This window comes from Phodopus roborovskii, unplaced genomic scaffold (genome assembly GCF_943737965.1).
Source record: "Phodopus roborovskii unplaced genomic scaffold, PHOROB, whole genome shotgun sequence".
Classification (NCBI taxonomy): Eukaryota; Metazoa; Chordata; class Mammalia; order Rodentia; family Cricetidae; genus Phodopus; species Phodopus roborovskii.
This window is the reverse complement of record NW_026126433.1, coordinates 34,475,617-34,497,191: the sequence shown is the minus strand read 5'-3', so window position 1 is coordinate 34,497,191 and position 21,575 is coordinate 34,475,617.

Sequence of the window (21,575 nt, the reverse complement as noted above, 5' to 3'; positions counted from 1 at the left end):
AACATTAGAAAATCTGGATCGAAAAATTACATTTATTTTTTTCATTTTTTCAAGACAAGTTTTCTCCATGTAACAGCCCTGCCTGTCCTGGACCTCACTTTGTAGACCAGGTTTGGCTCAAACTCAGAGATCCACCCAAGTGCTGGAATTAAAGGTGCCACCACACCTGGCTGAAAATGACATTCTTTAGGGTACACATACAAGAGGCTGAAAATCTAACAAGATCTGGACATACATCTGAACTAGAAATGTAAGCTAAGTTCCATTTCCTGGCATTTCACTAAATAAGTGCATAACTGATGGCATGCCACCCAGATGTACCAGGGCTTTTCTTTTGGGCCACCAACCAGGTCCCAAATGATGATATGGAGACTTAGTAGTTATGAATCCTTAGCTCTTATTTCAATCTGTTTCTCATTTTCTATACTTTGTCTTGGTGCTTCTTACCTTTCTTTCTGTGTATCTTATTTCCTGCTGTTTCTATGTCTGGTGGCTGCCTGGCCTCTGGCCCTGGATGTCTCCCTCTCTTTCTCCTTTGTTCTTGCCTCTTGTTCTTTTCTCCTTTCAAGCCTAGGTTTCTCCTCCTCTTTATTCTCCTTGCCTGTCAACCCTGTCTATCTCTATCCTATCTAACTATTGGACATTCAGCGTTTTATTAAATCAATCAGGTGTCTTAGACAGGGAAGGTGAAACAAATGCAATACATCTTTACGTAATTAAGCAAATGCAGCATAAACAAGTATAACGCATCTTTACACCATTAACAAAGGCAGCAGAAACAAATGTAACAACCTTCACACAGTTAAAGTAATATTCCACAGTATAAACAAATGTAACACACCTTTGCCCAGTACAAAAATACTTCAAGTCACCTGGCCTCCAAGGACCTTGGTTGCATCATCTGTGCTACCTTAAATGAATGAATTTAATCCCATTAAGGTTTTCAGGAGGTTGGTATGTCTAAATTGTACTGTATCCCCATCTCAGGAATCTCTAAGCAAGCCTGAGTAGCCAAGTAAGAAATGACACTCCATCACTTCAGTTGTCTTTGTCTAGGTAATATGAGGACATCCTAAACTGCTGTTGGAAGCCATTTTCACACACTGTATTCCATGATTGACTCTTCAGAGCATATTCTAACTTAACCTAAATACATAGCTCCATGGAGAACAGTCAACCTATTCAGCAACCCAGGCCAAGAGACTATAGAGTCCACCAAGTGGGCAACATTTCCTTCTGAATGGACCAACACAAAAGCAGAGAGTGGAAAGAGACAAGAGAGGACAGTGACAAATTTCCCCACAAGTGACAACTACAGGCTAGTATTAAGAGTCTACAGAACCATGAATCTGGCTGCCCACAAAGAACCAGGGCCAATGTATGATTAAAAAGCACACCAAGCTGAAACTGGAAGTCAATTATACACAAAAATAATAATAAGATTAAAGGCAGCTTTTAGGCAAGAACAATAACTATCAACGAAAACAAAAGAATAAGATACTGAGTGTGGTGAAAACAATTGTGGAACCAAGCTATTTCTTTGTTCTTGTTCTATTTAAGAAGAAAAAGGAAATGTTTACCACGCAGAATTTCTCACTGAATTCATTAGAAAATTATAGACTTGACAACTTCATCATTTTTTTTTTTAGCCAGGCAGCTCCCTGACCACAATGGTTTACAGCTTTCATCTCTCTCCCCTGTCTATGTTGCATGGATGTCTCTACCTTCAAAGGAGAGTACTTGTACTCAATTGCAGTCAGTGTTCCCTAGTCCTTACTCAAATATCTATGCCCTAGGACTAAGGAGCCCTGAGCCCACTTAGGTTCTACATGGATCTCTCCCCTTGTTTGTTATCTCATGAGTGCCACCATTGCTACAGAATTAAGAGGTGGCTCACTGAAGCAGGAGCCTGGATATCTGAGCAGTCAGAACTACAAAGTAGTATGTGAGACCCTTCACCAAGTAAGATATAGAGTGAGACTAGAGAACAGAGTGAGTATCCCAAGAAACCTACATTTTATCATAGTATTCCAGGTTTGGGGGAAAACAGATTTGTTAATAAAGAGGGTGGAATATAATTTGTTCAACAATTTGTGGTCTATCTGAATAACTATTAGATATTTGATACATGGTATATGGGCCTCCAATTATATTTAACTGAAAGGCCTTCAGAATAGTAGAAGATAACAAACCATGCAATAAATCAGGACTATAAAAATTAATGGTTAGATGACGGACTGAACAGGGCAAAGAGATGCTCGCACAGGCCGGGGTGTACTACCCAGGGCTCCAGGAGGAAGCACGGTCCTGCCCGTTGCCGTGACAGAATGACTGGGGCCTGGTGTGGTCTGCCCTGGGCTCCGAGGAATAAACACAGGCCCACCTGGTGTGTTGAGGCACTAAACAGATGGGCACTATTGTGGTGAGCAAATGTACGGTGTGGTATGAGGGGGGGGCAGGGGTTTATCGCCTGTGAACAGAGGCATATCTGAAGAGGCAAAAAGTAGTGAGGGGTGAGCAGAGTTGAGTCTGGATTCATGGCTCAGGATTCATGTCTGGATGCATGGCTTTCATGGCTCTGATGCAGCCATGGGCTGTGTTGATGTCCATGGCTCCTGATACCAACAAAGGCCCATAGTTGGCCCTGCCCCTCACTTGCTGAAACACTCAGGAGGGAGGGTCCTATACCTCTCCTGGGTAGCACAATGCAGCTGACTCTGTTCGCAAAGGCATGGGTGAGCCGGCCCTGAGGGAATGAGAATGGGAGAGCAGGTCAAAACCCCTCTCATCTGCCACATGGTGACAAGGGTGAGGGAAAGAGAATACCCTTCCTTCGCCCCTCAACACTTGGAGCAGGTGGGGGGCCTGAACCAACCCCTCACCAGCTGCAGCACTCTGGCAAAGAAACCCTGTGCCTCACCTGAGATGCATAGTAGAGTTAACCCCCTAGACATGGGTGCCGGTAGCCTGCCCTGAGCATGTGAGAGAGGCATGACTGGTACCCCTTTCCTTATCTGCGGTGTGGTTGTCGGGGCTAGGGAAAGATGCTCTCACCCGTTACCCCCACTACCTCTAACTGTTGAGAGAGCTGACCCTCCCCTTTACCAGCTGCAACACTTGGGGAAATGGTTCCCGAATCTCACCTGGGTAGCCCTGTGGAGTTGACCCTATTGACTAGGGCGCAGATGAGCAGCCAGACAATGTGAGCCAGGAGATCTGGCCCCGGGCCCTCAGGTCATAGGGCAGCATGAGTGGGGGGTGAGATGCCCTCCCCCACCCCACTGCCACCCCTCTACACCTGAGGCAGGTGGGAGAGCTAGCCCCAAGATTGTAAGAGCTGGAGACCTATCCCTGCCCTCACCAGCATCGGCACTCAGGAGAGCAGGCCCTGCAAATCAAGGCAGCACGTTAGAGCTGACCTTGTGGATGAGCCAGTCCCGAAGTTATGAGCATGGGAGAACAGTCCCCACATCTGTGAGGAATACATTTGTGAGCTAAAAGTGGTAAACACACATACAAAACAATGTTTTCCTGTGATAGGTTAGAAAGAAAGTATACTACAAAAGTAAGATAAAAATATTTTATCGTTAAAGTTTTAGAACATTTTATAGTCTAAAGGCAAGACTGGATGAATAGAAATAATTAGTTTCTTAATGAACGCAAGAAAAGTGGCACACCCCAACAGATAGCATTTATTCATGCTGACTTTAATTATTAAAATGAAATTCTTTTCATTTTATTTTGCATTTTTCTGTTTATGAAAATTTCCTTTGCTATGAATTTTCCTGCTCTCTACCCAACTTTGTGTCCTCTCCCCCACCCCACCCCTTTCCAGCCAATCAAGTCCAATTTCTGTCAATATACTCCATCTCTCTCAGCGGCTATCAGTTGCCAATAGCTCCTCAGCTACAAGTGGAAATCATGGTCACATCCCACTCCACTCCAAAGTCTTGCCTGGCCTGAGCTTGAGCACTTCCTGCATCACAGTGGCTGTGAGTTCATTTGTGCGACTGCTTTGCTGTCTTCTGAAAACATTGCTTTTTCTTGAGATCATCTGCAACCTCTGTCTCATACAATATTTCTTCCCCCTCTTCCAAAGTGATCTCTGAGCCCTGGGAGAATGAATGTGTGATTACATGACCCATTTAGGGCTGAGCATTCCGTAGTCTCATTCCCTGCACCCTAACCCATTATGGGTCCCTGTGTTAACTGTCATCTATTGCAGAAAAACTTCTGATGAGGGCTGAGAGATGAACCTCTCTATGGGTATAATAATAAGTCATAATAAGTCATTAGGGCATGGTATATAACTGTATCCAGTTAGTAGAATAATAGCATTAAGCTCTCTCCTAGGGCCCATGACCTGTCTGGACATAAGTAGATTCTTGGCCCAATAATCATGCCAGTTATGGGTTTCATCTTGTGGATTGGACCTTAAATTCAATCAGAAAGTGGTTGGTTACTCCCATTATGTTCCTGCCACTATTGTACTAGTGGGCATATCTTGTTGATATAGTTATTATTGTAGCTCATGAGATTTACCACTGGGAAAAACTGGTGGTGACATTTCTCCCCTGGTAGCATGCATAACATCTTCCAGCACTATAAAATTAGACAATAGGGAGAAGACACACATGTCAGTACCCTCATGGTTTTTCCTTGTTCCTATGATTCAAGTGTCTGATGTTTCCAGCAATAGGACCTTACTTTCACATTCTGGGCAGTAACCAAAAGTATCAGCAATACCCTGTAATGTATGAGGGGGTTGTCTGTGGAAACTCAACTTGCCAATAATTCCAAAAGTGGTAACCCATTCATATCATTGAATCTTTTACTTACTTAATTTATTTATTTAGCCTGTGGTGTCTAGTAAAAGCATAGTTACTCCAATTTAGAGTAGTTTTAAACTTTATAAGTATGTGTATAAACTTCTCCAGAAGGTTTCCATGTGAAATTTTTGGAAAAGTCTTTCTGTCCAGGACCCTGAGAAAATAGGCATTAAGACCAGTTTCACGGGACTTCATGAAACTTAACCTTAAAAAGTCAATTTCATTATTCCCTAGTACACAGAATTTCTCCCTCAAGCTGCCAATTTAACTTACTCTTCTCTTCAGAAACCTTTCCTTACTGCTGTCCCTCTTTACAGCATGGCAGTCTGTGACCTCAGGGGTCCCAGCTGCCTTTCTGGAAGAGGGTCACCTCTGAGTGTGCTCTGAAGTTGTTTATCTCACAAGTTTTAAGAGTTGTCAAAAACTAAATGATTTAATTTTTCCAGGATTTGTCAAGTCTTGCCCTGAGTGTTTGTTGATTATAATTAAACCATTTTTTTAGTATAAATCTCTGGGATGCACTACAGAAAAGATCTACTTCATCCATCTATTTAGCATTGTGCCGGCAATCCTAGCCAGAAGGAGACAATGAAAAGGCATACACAATGAGAAGGAGGTAATATTCCTGGATATCATGACCTGGACATGTATAAAAACCCAGCAAACATGATGTTAATGCTCTGCTAAAGCTAATATGCACATTTACCAAGGTCATAGGACACAAGGGAGATGTGCTTGGTTGTTATATCTGCTTTCTAAAAAGGCATTTTAGAACAAAAGATTTTAAAATTACATTTGCAGTAGTTTTCTAACACTCAATTTGGAGCCAGATACAGTGCCATATGTACATAAAACATAAACACTATTAATAGAAATAAGTGGAGAGATATACTGTTCTTATATTAAAATACTCAGTAATATGATGTTAATTAACCTATGATTTTAAATCTATACCAACAAAGTCACAAGGTTTTATTTCAGTTGAGCTGATTATCTTTAAAAAAAACTATAAGAGAACACAAAGTACTATGAACAGTCCTTAAAAAAATTTAATATAAATCATCAAATGACATTAATTTAAGTCATATTGATTACAGTGTTGTGTTTGTTAAATAAAAACATTGAAGAATTAATAGTGTGAAAATGTTATATTGTGGTTAGATACCTACAGATTCAATGAAATGTCTATTAAAAACTCTAGTGATGTTCTTTACAGGGATAAAAAACCTAAAAAGCATATGGAAGCACAAAAGGTCATAAGTAGCCAATGCAATCCTGAGCAAAAAGAATAATGCTGAAACTGTAATAGTAAAACCATCATGGGACTGGTATGAAAACAGGAAAAAAGTTCAGTGAACTACATTAGAGGACCCAGAAAAAAGTTCCTGCAGTCACAGTCATCTGACTGCGAATTATGTCGGAGGAAAGACAGACTTTTTAATAAATGTGGCTGAGAAAATTTGATATTCACATGCAGAAGAATGAAAAAAAAAATCAATCGATCAAGGTCTTGAACTTAAGACCTGAAACCAGGAAAAGGGACCCCTATACCGCAGGAAAAGGGAATGTAATGTATCTACCATGGAAATCACAGAGGTTTCTCAAAACATTTTGAAAACTTCCCAATAATCAAGATATAGCATTTCTGGATGTAGTCCAAGAAGGAAGCAAAGCAAACATGCAACAAAAATACTTTCTCACTCATGTTTATTACAACACCTGCTCGCAATGGCCAAGTTATGAAATAATCTAGAGGCCAAACAATAGATGAATGGATAAAGGATATCTCTCCAACAAATAGCACTCAACCGATGAAACACCCAATGCAAGATGAAACAACTTAAACCTCATATCATACAAGCAATTATTTTGGGACAGATTATATTTCTAAACTTATAATCCACTGAAACCTGATTCCTAAAAGAAAGCAAAGGAAAAATTGCTTCTAGGATGTAGGGAATAATTTCCTAGACAGGATACAGTGAACATAACCATAAAAGATGAAAGAGTGACAGAGATGTCATCAAATTCAAACTTTGAACATCTATGCAATGGAACTGCAATCAACAGTCTTTAATCCATCCATAGAGTTAAAGAAGCCATATACAAAGGAGTTCACAGTATGGAATTTCACTTCATTGGGTTTGATTTTTCATCAGAGTAATATAACAGTTAAAAACAATCTATGTTGCAAGTAGTTGAAACAATGTTTCCTCGGGTGCACCAATAAATAAGCACTAGAAACTGGTGAGATATCTATGGAAGATTAACATATTTTATACATTGTAAAGAACATGGATTACGTAGGCATATAGTGGGTAACTGAGTGCAAAATTAAACATTATTTCCTTAAAATTTTTGTGACCATTCCCTAATCAGTCTGAAATCATCTTAAAATAAGAGAATCTGACAAGGGCTAAACATAGAGGCAGAGAAGAGAGATATCTGGCCAGTCAGAAAAATGACGACCACGTTAAGGGAGCTGTTGGAGGTGAAGATTGGACTTCTACTTAATACATGGAACCAGACAAAATTAATGACTGAGATTAAAACTTACATTCAGACATGATCAATAAAGTAGCTGAGACCTGCCAAATACTTCAAGGGGTAGGGAGGAATGAGTGCCAAAGAGCCTTATTTTGGTAGTGTGTGTGAAGAATCTGGTCTGTAGCCAATGTTGGGATTGATGGTGGTTGGTGGCCAATTTACTTTCCTGCTTTTCAGTAACTACACATCAGTATCCACTCATCTGCTCATCCCTGATAGCCACATGGTTCATAAAACTTCATGTGATTGATTTTTTGGGTGTGTGGTTGTATATGGTACATGTATGCATGTATAATATGTGTGAGGGTACACATTCTCAGGCATGCATGTGCACAGAGCCCAAAGGTCAGCAGTACATGCTTCTCCTTTAATGCTCTTCTAACTCAACTACTGGTTAGACTGGCTGGAAAGTTAGCTTTGGATCTGACATTCTCTACCCTACTTTGGCCAGCATTGATGCACAGGTGAGCACCATCACGCCCAGCCTTTTATTGTGTGCTGGGGGTGGGGAAGGGTCTGACCTCAGGTCTTCATGATTGTACAGTGAGCACTTCACCCACGGAGACATGGAAAGACTTCTGTTACTGCTGTCCAACATTGAGCCACATGGGATTCTTCTTCATGTGTCTCTCTTGGGAGTTGAAACAGCATCTCACAACCAGAGATTGTTGAGAACAGAATCATTTATTGACTCCAGTAACTCTAGAGATCCATATTCAAGCTTGATTTGGGAACACCAAGATTCTTCATGAATTAATTCTAATTCATGTCAGGTTGTCATGACAACTAGTTCCTCTCACTTCTAGTAAGGAAGGTAAGACAATCCCAACGTTGGAGATAGGGGCATATAGTTTCCTTATACAGCCTTTTACAAAGCAGTTGGCTGTGGAGAACATGCTTAGGTCTTTCTTGCATATGCTGTTTTGTCTTCCTCTTATATTCTGCCTGCAGCTTTAAAACACATCAATTCTTTCTCAAATGAGAGATGGAAATTCTTAAATGTAAAGAGAAAAAGAAGGGTCCCTGTGATGGAACCAGCTTAGATTTCACCACCTTAATTTTATATTTAAAATCCTTGTATATTACCCTCAGTAATACAATAGAAACAGTTTGACACTTCCAACTGATAGAGTCTATCTATCTAAATACTGGATATACTGCTAAACTCTATCAACTCAGCAAAGTAATGGTTAGAAAGATAACAAAGTTTTAGCATCATTATTTCTATACATGTTCAACTTTTGCTTCTCACTTTCAGGCACAAAATGGAAGATAACATGTCAGTCACTGAGATTTTGACTCATGAACTGTCCCCTATTTCCTTAAGTATTTGAATGACCCAGTGTCATTTTGCTAGCCGTGACCGGCTCTGATGATGTATAGTGATCATAAAAACAAGTGGAAATAGCATTTTCAAGCAAGATCTAACAAGATTGCTGCAGTTTTGCTAACTGTTCTTTGTGTTTCATGAGCAAATAAACTGTTAGTGCTGGCTGGCTGAGGATTTCAACACAGATTTTTCTGAAGAAACAAAAGTCCATGACGAACTTCTCTGAAATTTCTGTTATGTGCTTTCTTGGAGCACCATGATGCATGAATGACGTATGAATTAAATAAATAGGACTAATGATACACAGATGATAATATGTAACAGATCCACGGTGTCTGTGCAGTTCTCTGTTTTATTCTTTTTCACCGCACTGGGAGCTCAGGAACGGCAGACTGTCCATTTTATTTGGAATCCACATAGCTGCTGATCGGCAGAGCACCTTGCACACAGTGAGGTCTCAGCACACATGCTTGAATATATGAATAAACAATCGCATCCAAGTCAAAGCAGATGCTCAAATGCTTAATCTGGAAACTGAGCTAACCACATTTCATGTGTTAGAGTAGCTAATGAGTTGTTGAAAGAGTGACATGTAAATTCCAGTGTTTCAGCATGCTCTCCACCCTCTTGTCACTCCCCAAATTAAATACATGCATCTGCTGTAGCTAATTTAGATTGTGCATTACTTCAGAAACCAAAGGTAAAACACGTTTGTCAGTCTCCAAGTTAACGCAAGCAGAAAGATGTGCCAGCTCTGTCTTGAAATAAATAGTTTGTAAAGGGCAAGTATTGAATCAGAATTCTAGCTAGTGGGTAGAAAGGCAGAAACAGAGTTAGAAATCACTATTTTACAAACTCTAATAAAATAATGGAGGTAATCAATGGCCATCAACATGCATTAAACCACTAAATGCAAAACTGACTGAGAACCTTGTAGTAGATGGCTCAAAATGTGTCGAGCTCTATCGCCTTGCCTGCAAGAACGACGCTCAACAACAGGATTCTTCTGCAGCTATGTTTATTGTGCGGCTTATTACAGCAAGTTGAGGGAAGACCCCAAGGAGGAAAAAGGGCTCTGCTTATATATGCTCAGAGGAGTCGTGTCCGTTACAGACAGGTGCAGCCCGCAACGGTTGTATCGGTCACCCCATGACATGGATCGCGCATCTGCGCCTTGCTGGCTTATGGACAGGAAACCGGCACCATCTTCAGGAATGACACCGGTGGCTCTCTACAAAAATGGCAATACTCAAACTCATGTTTTATCGTACAGTAAAATTACTAGCCATTTAGTGACTTCAATCTAAAACTAAGTATCTTAAGGTCTGAAATACAGAAATACGCATGAGATGCTATGTAAGTAGCTACTCATACTATCACGGAGGTTCCAAATGTGGAGTTTCTTTGTCTTCATGATTTGTCAATCTTTTGGTCCATCAGTGTGCATCACTAATAAGGAACTTCACACTACAATTGCTGTTCAGAATTTTCATTCTATTAGGCATGGATCATGAATTCATTCCCCATATGGTCGGACTTTAACTCTAGCCTACTTTCCCTTCACACAAAGCTAGCTGATACTAGCTAGCTTGGTCTCCATCTCAATCTCATGGTTGGTCTTTCTGGAATGGCCAGTCCTCATTTTGAAACTGAAAGTAGAAATCTATCACAGGGAGCTTCACTCTGATTTCAGTTGCCCACCATGAAAAAGAGAAAATATATAAGTTAGGAAATTCCAAGAGTTTTAGAAGTGCCTTTCTAGAAAACAAAGGTCTAGCCAGTTAAATAATGATTTTATATAACATTAAACTGATATAATTACAGTTAAGCTGAAATTTTTTGGGGGTGCAATGGTTCACAAAAGAGAACCAGACTTACAGGAGAGGTAACTGGATGATCATTTTTGTAATGGTACCACTCACAATACTAAACTGTGGAGTCAGGTGCAATCAATAGATGTGAGCATAAAGAAATATATAGAAGGTGTAGAGTTTTATTCAGCCATAACAAAGAATGGAATTATGTCTTTTGAAGATAAAAGATATAACTGGAGATCATAAAGTTAGGTGAAAGAAGCAAGATTTTAACATAAAGACAAGAAAGTAGAGATAAAGCATTAGAAAAGGGACACCATTGTCCATAAGAGTAAGGAAAGGCAATGTAGAGAGGATGTTATCCAAGTATGTATATGAAAATGTCACAGTGAAAACCAGTATTGTTTTATAACTCACCTTCACTAAGCAAATATTCTCCATAAATGTTAAGTATGTTAATGCCCAAGATATTCTCACTAAGAAGACTAATGGGTTTCACTTAAAATCTCATTGTCTGCTACATTACTTTGGGAGTAACTTTTTTTCTATATCAATGAGATTGGTATTGGAGTTGCTATCCAATGTCATAGATATTTACCTTTGAAATAAAGAATAAAGTAAGGAGTTGTCATTTATTCTATATAATAACTTGCGATATTTTCCTAAATTTATTCAATGAAGTGTTAAATACTTCACTGTAATGGGGAGTATTTGTATTTTACACATAAAATCTTTTCATAATCTTTAATCTAATGATTTTCATTTATTCCATTCCTTAACTTTATCATTGAAATATATACTGGCTGGTTTTAACTGTCAATTTGTCACAACCTAGAATAAAACTTGGAAGAAAAGTCTTAATGAGGAATTGCCCAGATCAAGTTGGCCTGTGGTCATGTCTCTGGAGTAGTGTCTTGATTGTTAATTCATTTGGGAAGATACAACCCACTGTGGGTGGTATCATTCCTTAGGCAGAGGGGTTCTGCACAGTATAAGCGATGAGAAAGCTAGATGCAAGTAAGTAAGCATAGATGCATTTATTTTCTTTGACTGTGGATGTGGTGGACTTGCTGCTTGAGTTTCTGCTTTGACTATCTTTCAATGACAGGTTGTAATGTGAAATTTTAAGCCAAGTAAACACTTGCCTCTGCTATGCTGAAATTAGAAGGAAAAAACCCTGAAATTATAACATAGTTCTAAAAAAAAATTCAAATACCTTTCCACTAAAAGTTGCTTTTGATATAACTCAAGTAGATGAAGGTTCTCTCCATTTTTAACCAAAACTGAGAATTTTCTTCTTGGCTCTCCTGTATTCTTTGTTAATGTGTGTTTATTTAAAACCATTTATAGCCAGAAGTTAATATAGACACATTATTATCTTATAGGGAAGAATTATCAAAGTGTTCTCAGTAGAAACCCAGGAACCCCCGAGACCTTACCAAGAGGTCCATAGACAAAAACTGTTTTCATAATAATCATTTGTGGGTAAAACCAGAGTAGCCATATCAGACTACAGTAGTCACAGTCTTCATTGCCACACATGAAAAAACCAATAACCTCAAGTCAATAATGTCCTTACATTGGAAGTCACTGTGACGCATGCCTGCTGCATGGGAAACATGATAGCATCACATTTTCAAGGGAAAAGACTGACAAGGTTATGTGACTTGTGAGCTCAGTTCTCCACTCTAGCCATGAAACATCTTTTATTACTTGGGAAGAGTGACAGACTGTGGTTATCCAAACCGGTCTACTAGGCAGATTTTTCTCAAAAGTGAATGGAGCCTGTCACTTCAGGGAAAACAATTATCTGTTGCCAACGATAAAATTAAAGGTTTAAAGAGAAGAGTGGAATGTTGGAAATGCCTGAATTATGAGTTTGAAAGTTTTTTTAATACTTAAAGACTTTTCTCATGGCATTGGTGTTCACAGTAATAAGAGTGATTGTGTGTCAGTGTCTGAACAATCCATGTAACTTAGTAAGCTAGTATGTTCCAAATTACTAATATGTAATGTTATAAGATCAGGCAAGTTAGAAAACTGAATTTTAATGTAATAGGGCATGGAAGTTTATTCGTATATATTAAGGTTGTGCACAGCCACCAACCATTAATCAATTATGACTTACAGCATTTTAGTGAAATAGCTAACAGTGGCCATGAATATCTGAAGGAATATACAGAAAGAGGTGACACAAAGGGGCAATGGATGGTTCAATAGTTACTACAGTGAAAACATCCTTGTTTTCAGAAATGTTTTCTGTTGCAATAAGTGCATAGTTCATAAAAACATGTTTGTAGAGAGGTAACTACTTCTTGGCTTTCTTTCCTAACAAGCTTCCAGGGAGAAAGAAAGGAAGGGTTTTCACAAACTTGTAAATACCCACTTGACCAACAGTGTCCACCTTTACAGGACTAGGTCTTGAATAATAGCTTCAATTTTTAATTCCCTGATGAACAAGTCTATAATTTAGCTGCTGAAACATGAGTCTGAATGTGCCCTCGGAATGCCTTTTGCTGCCCTGGTGCCTCACAGATGAAAACAACTGGTTTTAGGCAGTATGAGAAATGGATAGCAATTGAAGATGGGTTCCCAGGAAGAAAGTGCTCATGTTGAATGCTCCTATGAGTAGTTAGGGCACCGAAGTAACACAAGCATTTCCTCAATTTTAAGGAGAATTAATGGCACTTTTCAGATACATAGAAAGAGACCTCAAAAATAATCCATGCTACTGCCAATCTTTATGAACCCATTGGAGTGACCATTCACTGGGCTCTCGGTAGCCATGAGAGTTCACATAAAAAGAAAACCCAGAGGACAGGGTGGAGGTTTCTAGGCATCACTAATGAAAGGTTTTTCCCACAAAATACCCAGAAAAACTGATTTTGATGAAGTATCTTCTTTTGAAGAATGATGGTGAATGACCATTTACCACAAGCCCAGGAGTCAGGTCCAGCTTGCTCCAACCATCCTCTGCTCACTGTACTGACTTATTTCTGCTTCCTCAAGGTTTAAAATCTTAAAAGCAGATAGATCACATTTGTAATAATTGCTTTCATGAGTGACCAGAATTTCTGGGGTTGGCATCTGTGGATGGTTGATATTATGATTAATAATTATGCCATTTGCATAATTATTTTAGCAGATTACTTGAACTCTCTGGGCTTTGATTTTCTCCTAAGTAAATGAAAGGGAGGAAAATGGATAGATGAGTGTATACACTTCCACAATTTTGTGTGTACTGCTGAGCGGTTGTTTTAGAAATTCTGTATGAGTTATTGGTGAATATCTTCACACACCCACACACCTAGTCCTTGACAGCCTGCATACAAGCTGCATTTTGCTGTGCATGCATGTAATTATGATTTTTTTCAAGGATATTTTATAGATGGTGCTGCTAATAATCAGTAGCAGGTTTTCCCCACTGAGTAATAGTCTAAACGCTTCATCTTGAGCATTCATACACAGCCTTGCACATCGTTACATATACTTAGGACTGTTAATGACTGTACTATACAGGCTCTGGGTAAGCAAAGATGAAGTTGGCCTGACCTGTGTTAGTCAGTCTCATAGCATGTCACAATGGGAAAACAGCTATCTAGTGAATGAGGGATTGCTTCTATGCCAGAGAAGGCATGCTCTACTGTCCTCCTCATTTAACAATCTAAATCCGCTATAGCAGAAGCACTGCACAATATAGAGGATAAACTCCTCAGGACAAACATGGTTCAGATTTTTATGAGCTCTGGAAAAGACATTTCCAGAGTGTCTTTCAGTGATAGCTTATATGAGCGGATATGCCTAGTGGTAAAGAGATGGCTTGGGGTTTATTCTGAGGTAATTTGTGGTCTCTACTAGAAATCATCTGACAGGACTCAGCCAGTCAAGCACCCCCCTACTCTGAGGGGTGAGTGAATGGACATGAGCATGGGTGTCTGAGCTACAGCAGCCATCTTAAGGATCTGCTTTCCAAAGTCTCTCTTTTTTTACTGGTCCCATGTCCCATCGTGGAGGTCCCTGCAGGTACCCTACCCAATGCCTGATCAGAGTCAAATGTATTAGAATAGTTATTTTCCATACTCTCTTCTTTTATGATGACAACCCCTAAAGTTCTTAATTAGAGTATCCTCTGCTGGTATAGCACACTTATTTCTTAGGTTTCCTTGAGTCGTGTTCTTGCTGGCTTCAAAGTGCTCGTTCTATAGACTGCAGCTTAAATATCATGTTTCGCCAATACACCAGAGGCCTTCACATCTCCACACAAGAATAAGTTCTTCTTTTGGCCTCTGAACTCCTAGAGAGCTGTGTTTGCTTGGTCATTTTACCAAAGTGACACAGTGTAAGGAGTAAGGTTTTTCCTCCTGCCGCTGGTCTGGTCCCACCACCGTGCCAGCCCCAATTAACACAGAGAGACTCTGTTTTTGATATAATGCTGTTGGCCAGTTACTAGTTTCTTATCGGCTAGCTCTGCCTTAATTATTAACCCATTTTTGTTAATCTAATATTTCCACATGCTCTTACCAGGGAGAGCTGGCTGGCATCCTATTTTCTCCAGACTCTCCATCTTGACTCCTCCTTCCTCCTTCCTCTTTCCTCCTTGTCTCCTAGTCCCTCCTATCTTCCTTTCCTATTGGCCAACAGTGCTTTGTTCATTAACCAGTATGAGAAACATATATACAGAATGACATCTCCCATCAACACAGTTACATGGTTATATTGAAACATCAATATAAAAGCACATGCTGTGTCTAGAAGCCAAGCTTTCTCCTCACTTTATGGAGATGGAAAAAAAGAAAGAAAGAAAAAAAAAAGAAAACACTCAGTGAGCTTCTTGTCAAAGCAGTAAGAAGTGTTCAGATACAGTTTTATTTAACCTTTTCTTAAATTAAATTTTATGTATTGTTTTTGAAGTACAATGGTCATTAAAGTATTTCTGGTGCTGAGTGGTTTTATAGATAAAATGAATTCTCTTAATAACTATGCTGGCATAGATTTCAACTAGAATTGGCTGGTCTGTGGACCAGGACATGATAGTCCTCATCCTTACAGAAACTTAACTGTTTTTCTGAAATACTTTTTATTGAAAATAAAATTTTCAGACACTGTATTATAATCACAGTCACAACCAAACAAGAATAAAATAAACTGAACAAAGAATCAAAGAAAGAGCATGAAAAATCAGGTTTAAAAAAATCCAAATGAAGTAGTATGAGAGTTAAAAAAAAGTCTCCAGAAATACCACTGAGTTCATTTTGTGTTGGCCATCTATTGCTAGGCTTGGTGCCTGCCTTACATATGGTTTGTATACCCAATGAGACTCCCTTAGAGAAATCAATTTTTCTCTTACAAAGGTTGTCAACTAGAGATAGCTTCTTGGTTATGAATGGAAACTTGGGTCAACTCCCCAATCTCACCTGGGATGGGAGCCTATCTGGTTTAGATTTTGTTGTATGACAAAAGTTCTCTTGGGAAGGCACAACACATGCATCTACTCACCCCAAATAGGAATCCCACAAAAGATCAAAGTACACATTCTACCCAAGCCCAACTAGGGGAACCTTTGAGTTTTATTGTGGTTACTTAGAGGAATGTGGATGGGAGGTTACTTGTAGAAGCAGAAAAAACTCAGAGACAGCTGCATCACCAAAGCCTACCCCAGCATGAGTGACAGTTCACAAAACCTGGGAACCTGGAGCACACTACACAGCCTGCAAGCAGTTCAATAGATTGAAGAGTGTACCTTCCAGTTGCATTAGTAGGTCTAAACATCTTCCAGGCAGCTTGATTGGCCTCAAGAGTCTGCTTTGCATCTTAGCTTGTCTGAGAGGGACTCCTAGCTTTTATTGCTTACTCTGGGTAGGGAGGGGCCTAGTGAATCTGTTAAGTTTCCAGGACTTCCTGAAGCTTTTCTGAATTGTTTAACTCCAAGCTCAAAGGACTTCCCTAAATAATGTTTCCATATTGAGGGAAAATATTACACAGAAGACCTATGCAGGTCCTATGCTTCCACAGTCTCTGTGAGTTCATACATGAGTTAGTCCTGTTGCATTTAAAATGTATCATTTCTTTGTTGTTATCAATCCCCACTGGTTCTTTGGATCTTTCTGCCTCCTCTTCTGCATAATTCCCTCAGTCCTGAGTGAAGGAATTTAATGAAGATATCCATTTAGGACTGAGTGTTCCAAGGTCTCTCAGTCTCTGTGCATTGTCCAGTTGTGAGTTGTTTCCATCTACCTCAAGGTGAAACTGATGATGAATGAACAAGACACTGATATAGTAGACTGTCTTTAGGAATCATTGTATTGCTTTGTTCCTTCAGCAGAACAATAGTATTTCATTTTCCCATAGGCCTATAGCCTATTTGTTCAGCACACAACTTAAAATCAGAGACTCCACCAACCCTTCCATCCTATCCAAATCTCTTCTGTCAACTACAGATTTTTTTTTGTTTTTTTGTCCATAAAGTTCCCACATGTCCTGTGTTTTCTCTGCCAGTCTCTGTTTTGCATCACAGCTCCATGAGGACAGGAATGGTTGCCTTCTTTTCACAGACTCTTCTGACTTTCAGCTTTTATACTTCTCAGTTGCATCAATGTGTTCCCTGATGTCTCTGTTTCATTCAGGGCCATAAAAGTACAAGTGTGAGCATTAGTATAGCATACATACTCTCAGCACTGGAGTGGATTATAAGTTTGAAGAGTTGTGTTTCATACTTATATTTTTTAAGTGGAAGTTTGGTCTACTTTTGAAATTTGGTCATGAGAAGGTCCAGAAAAGCTATTTTACACTATCATTTTTGCCCTATCGTGTAGTTCTGTCCAGTGTATCACACGAGTCTTTAAAAAATAACTTGATGATAGTGTCCTGGCACCATTACAGATGTTTCCTATTTGAAGTCTTCCAGGGAAGAATGTTGAATTTCTTTACAGAGCTTCTCAAATTTTACTATAAAATATAATGTAACAGAGTATATATTATCATTATATATAGAAAGCCCTCTTTATTTCTATTTTCTGTTATAAGATTTTTATTTTAAATTCAATAAGTTATCCTAAAACTCACCATGTCTAAATGCAAATGCAATATTTTTAGTCTCTTCCCTATCACAGTTCCACACATTTTTAATTGATTTTTTCAGTTTTTTATTTAAATACATTTTAATATTTTTACATATTGATCCCAGTTCCCCCTCCCTCCCATGACCCCAGACTCCTCCTCCCATCTCATTTCCCACCCACTCCACAGGGAGGGTGAGGCCTCCCAGGAGGGATCATTAAAATCTGTCAAATCATTAAAAGTAGGGTCTAGGCCCTCCATCCTGTCTCTAGGCTAAGGGAGTATCTTTCCATGGGGGATGTGTTCGCAAGGTCCTTTTGTGCAGCAGGAATACATCCTGCTTCCACTGTCAGAGGTCCCTTTGACTGCCCAGGCCTTCTAACTGAGGCCCATGTTCAGGGGGCCTGAGTAGGTCCAATGCTGGTTTCCCACCTATCAGTCTAGGGGTTCATGAGCTCCCCCTTGTTCAGGTCAGCTGCTTTTGTGAGTTTCTATAGCCTGGTCTTGACCCTTTTTATCATCACTACTTCCTCTTTGCAAGTGGATTCCAGGAGTTCGGCTCATTGTTTAGCTGTGGGTGTATGCTTCTGTTTCCAACAGCTGCTACATGAAAGTTCTAGATGACATATAAGTTAGTCGTCAATCTCATTATCAGGAAAGGGCATTTAAGGTGGCCTTTCCACTGTTGCTCAGATTGTTAGTTGGGGTCATTCTTGTAGGTCTCTGAACATTTCTCTAGAGTCAGTTTTCTCTTCAAACCTATAATGGCTCCCTCTCTCTCTCTCTCTCTCTCTTCCTCTCTCTTTCTCTCTCCCCCCCTCTCTCTCTGCCTCCACTATTTGTTCCCTGACTCAATTTTCCTGGTCCCTCATGTTCTTCTCCCCTTCTCTTTCTCCTAACTCCCTCTCCACTCACTGCCCCCCCCCACCCACATATGCTCAGGAGATCTTGTCCCTTTCCTCTTCTGTGAAGGACCTTGTATGAATCTCTTAGGTTCCTCCTTGTAGCCTGGTTTCTCTGGTAGTGTGAATTATAGGCTGGTGATCCTTTGCTCTATGTCTAAAGTACACACATGAGTGAGTACATACCATGTTCCTCTTTTTGTGACTTGGTTACCTCACTCAGGATGGTTTCTTCAAGTTACACCCATTTGCCTGTGAATTTCAAAATTCCATTGTTTTTTCCACTGAGTAGTATTCCATTGTGTAAATGTACCACACCTTCTTTATCTTTCTTCAGTTGAGGGGCATCTAACTTGCTTCCAGGTTCTTGCTATTACAAATAATGCTGCTATGAACATAGCTGAACAGATGTCTTTGCTGCATGGATGTGGATCATTTGGGTAAGAGCAGAATTGCCAGGTCGTATGGTAGACTGGTTCCCATTTTCCTGAGGAACTGCCATACTGATCTCCAAAATGGCTGTACAAGTTTGCACTCCCACCAGCAGTGGAGGAGTGTTTCCCTTTCTCCACATCATCTCCAGCATAAGCTGTCATTGGTATTTCTAATTTTAGCCATTCTGACAGGAGTAAGATGGTATCTCAGAGTTGTTTTGATTTACATTTCCCTGATGGCTAAGGATGTTGAGCACTTTCTTAAGTGTCTTTCAGCCATTTTGGATTCCTCTATTGATGAATAGGGTTATTTGGTGTTTTGGTGATTAGTTTCTTGAGTTCTTTGTATATTTTGGAGATCAACCCTCTGTCAATTGTGGGGTAGGTGAAGATCTTTGCCCAGTCTGTGGGCTGCCATTTGGTCTTTTCAACTGTGTCCTTTGCCTTACAGAAGCTTTTCAGTTTGAGGTGGTCCAGTTTATTAATTGTCGATCTCAGGGTCTGTGCTACTGGTGTTGTGTTCAGGAAGCAGTCTCCTGTACCAGTTCAAGGGTATCTCCCAATTTCTCTTCTAAGAGGTTCAGTGTGGCTGGATTTTTGCTGAGATCTTTGATCCATTTGGACTTGAGTTTGTGCATGGCAATAGACATGGGTCTATCTGCAGTCTTCTACACACCATCATCCAGTTGTGCCAGCATCATTTGTGGAAGATGCTTTCTTCCTTCCATTGTATACTTTTAGCTGTTTTGTCACAACTCAAGTGTTCATAGGTGTGTGAGTTAATATCAGGATTTTTTTCTTTGTTAAGTTTCTGTCTGGTGGTGAGAGTGGGGTGTTGAAGTCTCCCACTACAAGTGTGTGAGGTTTTATGTGAGCTTTGAGTTTTAGTAGTGTTTCTTTTACAAATGTGGGTCCCATTGTATATGAGGCAAAGATGTTCAGAATTGAGACTTTGTACTGATTGATTTCTCCTTTGATGAATATGAAATGACCTTCTTCATCTCTTTTGATTGATTTTGATTTGAAGTCTATCTTGTTAGATATTAGGATAGCTATACCTGCTTGCTTCTTGGGTCCATTTGATTGGAAAATCTTTTCCCAACCCTCTACCTTGAGGTAGTGTCTGTCTTTGAAGCTTAGATGTGTTTCTTGTATGCAGCAGAAGGATGGATACTGTCTTCATGTCCATTCTGTTAGCCTTTGTCTTTTTATACACGAGTTAAGGACATTAATATTGAAGGAAAGTAAGGACCATTGATTGTTAATTCTTCTTTGTTTTAGATTTGTTGGTGATGGTGTTACTGTGAGTATATTTGCCCCATTTTTTCTTTTGAGTTCTGGTAAAGTGTGATTATCTTTGTGAGTGAAGTTAACTTCCTTGGATTGGAATATTCCTTCCAGAACTTTCTGTAGGATTGGATTTGTGGATATGTATTTTGAAAATCTGGCTTTGTCACTGAATATCTTGTTTTCTCTGTCTATAGTGACTGAGAATTTTGCTGGGTATATAGCCTTGGCTGGGATCCATGGGTGCTTAGCATTTGTATAACATCTATCCAGAACCTTTTGGCCTTGAGAGTTTCTGTGGAGAAGTCAGGTGTAATTTAGATAGTTCTGCCTTTATATGTTACCTGGCATTTTCCCTTCCTTGCTCTTAATATTTTTTCTTTATTCTGTATGTTAGGTGTTTTGATTATTATGTGGTGAGGAGACTTTTTTTTTTTTTTTTTTTTTTTTTTTTTTTTTTTTGGTTCAGTCTATTTGGTGTTCGACTTTCAAAGGCATGTCCTTCTTCAGATTGGGAAAGTTTTCTTTAATGATGTTGTTGAATATGTTTTCTGCATCTTTGAGCTGGGCTTCTTCAACTTCCATACCAATTATTCTTAGGTTTGGGTTTTTCAAGGTGCCCCATGATTCCTGGATGTTTTGTGTTAGGGATTTATTGGATTTAAAGTTTTCTTTGGAGGATAAATCTATTTCCTTTAGTTTATCTTCAGCGTCTGAGATTCTCTCTTAGATCTCTTGTATTCTGTTGGTTATGCTTGCATCTGTAGTTCCTGATCATTTACCCAGTTTTTCTATTTCCAGCATTGCCTCAGTTTGTGTTTTCTTTATTGTCTCTATTTCAGTTTTTAGGTCTTGAACTGTTTGAATTGTTTCCTTCATCTGTTTAATTGTTTTCTCTTGACTTTCTTTCTTTAAGAAATTTGTTCATTTCTCACATTTTTTGCTTGGCCTTTTTCTCTATTTCTTCCAATTTTTCATTTTTTTTCTTTCATTTCTTTAAGGGATCTTCTCATATAATTTTGAGGTCCTCTATCATTTTTATGAAGTTATTTTTTAAGTCATTCTTTTCTGCTTCATCTGTTTTGTGTGTTCAGGTCTAGTTGCTGTAGAGTCCCTAGATTCTGGTGGTGTTATACTGGTCATTCTATTGTTGGGTGTTTCCTTGTATTCGCCCCTTTCCCATCGCTTCTTCCAGTGGGTCATGGTGGAGTCTCTGTCTCTCTCTACCCTCCTGTCCTGGTGGATGTGGGTGGGTCAGGAGTTCAATGTCTGTAACTCTGGATAATCTGAGCTCTCTTGGGGATCTCTCAAGTAGGGGTCACAGCAGGCCCAATGATGTTGGGAAGGCAGGCTCAGGATGATCTCAAGCACTTAGG